The sequence below is a fragment of the Triticum dicoccoides genome, chromosome 5B (genome assembly GCF_002162155.2).
Source record: "Triticum dicoccoides isolate Atlit2015 ecotype Zavitan chromosome 5B, WEW_v2.0, whole genome shotgun sequence".
In the NCBI taxonomy this organism is placed as follows: domain Eukaryota; kingdom Viridiplantae; phylum Streptophyta; class Magnoliopsida; order Poales; family Poaceae; genus Triticum; species Triticum dicoccoides.
In genome coordinates this window covers 360,089,246-360,092,829 of record NC_041389.1, presented here as the reverse complement: position 1 = coordinate 360,092,829, position 3,584 = coordinate 360,089,246, and positions in this window count along the sequence as shown.

The window sequence follows — 3,584 nt, the reverse complement described above, 5'->3', positions numbered from 1 at the left end:
GTTTGGCTTGGTAATCCTACAGGCAGTCAGGCTCTGATACCAAAGCTGTCAGGACCCCGACTCAATGCCACATCGATCTAGCATGTAACACCTCATATCACTTTGCGGCCTCATGCACGGTATGCCCACGGGTGTCGCCTTACCTTTGCCCGGGACCGTTTGCGCCTTTTGGCACATGTATATGATAGTGTCGCTAGCATCCATATGATAAGGAGTCCGGGCTGACATGGCTAGTCGTATACCCCAAGTGGCACAAACTTACAGGGACAGGCATCCATGACCCAGCATCGAACGTGTCGGTCATCAGTGAGTGAATCCAGGCTGTAGCACTGGGCTAACAGGACTCTGGTGAACCGGGCTGTAGCAGGCTAATAGGACTCCGGTATTCATCGCGTGACATTTCCCCGAAGGGACAGACACAGGAACGAAGAAGGACACATGCCGGCCAGCCTAAGTGTTCCGGAGCAGTAGCAAGCTACCAGGGTGGAAGCACTAGGAGACATTTCCCGGTAAGAGAGGCTACTAAGGATAAACAACTAGATAGTCAGATCCCACACATAGCAATACACATTACACGTACGCATAACATGCAAGTATGTGCTGTACAACATGGCATCACAGCATAACTCAACAACTCGTATAGATAAGGCTCAAAGAGCCACCATAGCATTTATTACAAATAGGGGTCACATGACCCAACATTCAGAGCAAACAAGCAACAAGCGGAAGCATTACATGTCTGAGTACAGACATCTACAAATGAAAAAGGCTGAAGAGCCTGACTATCTACAACATCCGATCAAGATCGTAGCTGAGGTACAAGCTACTCGTCGAAGTCCACAAGACACTAGTAAGACCGAAGTCTCCGCTGCAAAAACATAAATAAAGCAACATGAGTACAAAGGTACTCAGCAAGACTTACATCAGATCCTATCATACATGCATTTGTATCAAGAGGGTAATGTGGGGTTTAGTTGCAGCAAGCCAGCTTTGACTCTGTGGCTAACCTGTTCTACGACTACCCGAACTTCTTTGAGGTGATATGGCGCACACGAGTCCACTAATCACCACACAATACACTACTATGGATTCATCCCCGTCTCCCTATGAGAAGGCCATCCATAGCACTCACACTTGCCTTGAGCATTTTATAGTATCCACTTCAAGTTGTCTATGTACCATGTAAGCATCCAAGAAGTCCATAACCGCGGACCTGGCTATTCGAATAGATCATGTTAACCCTGCAGGGGTGTACTTCTTCACACATGCTCTTGCCACTTACCGCCACGCACATGTCATGTATCTCGACAACCTTCAAGCGGAAGCCTGGTGAGGGTGTCGGCCACGACCTGACTAACCACACGAGACTCTAGTCCAGGTTTATCGCCTATTCGGGTTCCATCCGCAAGGAGATCCGGCCGGGGTGTCGCTCATGGCCCCAAACGATGTGAACAGGGTTCCCAAGCCCACCTCGCCGGATGGATCTACGCTTGGTACACCGTGCCACTTGTGCCTAGTTTGTCCCAAGCCCACCTGGCCAGGTGCCACTTGGTAGACTACTAACACTACCTACAAACACTAGAAACTAGTTGCGACTCCTGGACAGAGATCAAGTTGGTTAATAAGTCGAGAGGGGCACTTAAGCATTCCAATGTGTGGTAGTAGCTAGTCATTGGACAATATACACAGAACTCAGTGCTTAAGGACGGTTCCAGTGAGACAACCCACCATGTACTCCTGCATGGCTCTCACCGCTACCTTTACCAAATCGTGTTCACACACTTAACTCTCAGCATCAGAACATATCGTAACACTCCAATTCATTCCCAATGAATCAGACCTGACACAACTCTAAGCAATAGCAGGCATGGCATGGTAGGAACACAACATGGCTCAATCAACTCCTGCACGTGCTAGTGGGTTTCAACTATTTACTGTGGCAATGACAGGTCATGCAGAGGAATGGGTTCAACTACCGCAGCACAAAGTAGCAGATGAATCGTTGTTGTTCTAATGCAATAACTGAGAGCAGGAGCGAGAGGGTAGGATTGTATCGAAATGAACAAGGGGGGTGGTTGCTTGCCTGGTAGATCAACAAGGGGGCACTGCTCCTCAGACAGGTACTCTGGAACGGTCTCCGGAGCAGGACCTATCGAGAAGGAACGGTGTCGGCAATCAATACACAAGCATATGCAACAATATGATGCATGAACATGGCATGTAGATGTGATGCTGATTAAGCTAATGCAACTAGCTTTTGTTTGGAAGAGATCCATTTGAACCAAGGGTTCAAATGCAACTCTAAATTAAGTCTCATAAAATGCCATTTATATGTTATCACTTATACAATAGGTATAAGTTGGTTTGTCATGCATGAAACTATTACAGATGGAAAGATTGCATTTTTTTGATAATTTTTCATATATAAATTATTTCAATCTGAGCTACAGTTAAATTTCTATGATTTTTTGAAGTTTTGCTAATTTTCTGGAATTTCCTGATTTAAAAGAATTAAACTAATTCCAGAAAATAAATAATGGCGTCAGCCTGACGTCAGCGTGACATCAGCAGGTCAAAGGCGCTAGCCCAGGTCAAACCTGACGGCTGGGATCCTCATGTCAGTGTAACATCTAACTAACAGAGTTAGTTAGTGTTAGGTTAGCACTAACCTAGGTTAATTAGAGCCTGGGCCCACCTGTCAGAGAGACAACTAATTAACTGAGTTAATTAGCGCTAACTAAACTAACACCTAAAGTAAACAGGGGCATGGCCCACGCGTCAGTGACCCTGGGGGGTCAAACCCCAAGTCAAACAAGTCAAACCCGCCGGCGGTTAGTCGTCGGCGAGATCCGCGGCGTACTTGTGCCCCGGGTTTCCTCTGTGGTGCTCCAAATGATGCGCGGCTAGGCGCGTTGGAGAGCCAGCTCGATGGCGCGTCGGGCGGTGGCCGTGGCTGGGCCTGGGATGGCCGGAGTCGACGGCGGTGAGCTCGGTTGCGGCCGCCGGAGTTCGGTCGTGCACGAGAGCACGTTTTGGAGCTCGAGGACGAGAGAAGCAAAGCGCTAGGGATGCTCTACGGGGCCTTACGAGCTTGTTGGACTCGCCGGGGTGACCAAATGGTCACCGGAGCTGCGTCGACGGCGAGCTCGGGCGGCGGCGAAGGTTCGGCCATGGTGGAGACAGCGGCTAGAGGGCGAGCGTGACCAGGGGAGAGAGGGGAGATGAAACAGGGGCTCACGGGGAGGTGGATGGTGCAGACGGCAGGGTCGGGGAAGCGTGGGTTGTCGAGAATCGACGGCGGCGATCCATGGCGGCCGAGGCGAAGACGACGATGGTGGCGACGAAGCAGGGCCTCCGGGCATCGCGTAGCTCTGTGGAGGGGGAAAGGCAGTCGCGGCGGAGCTTCTAGGCTCAGTGGCAGGGCGAGGGATGGCCGGTGGCTGCGGTGGTGCTCAGCGGCGATGGCGGGCGCGTTCGGTGAGGAGGGGAAACGGCGAGGGAGAGAGCAGGGGGAGAGTGAGAGCGGTCGGGGCGGCGCGTGGCGTCGCGCGGGGCATCCAGACGATGAGGGGGAGAAGCAGGAG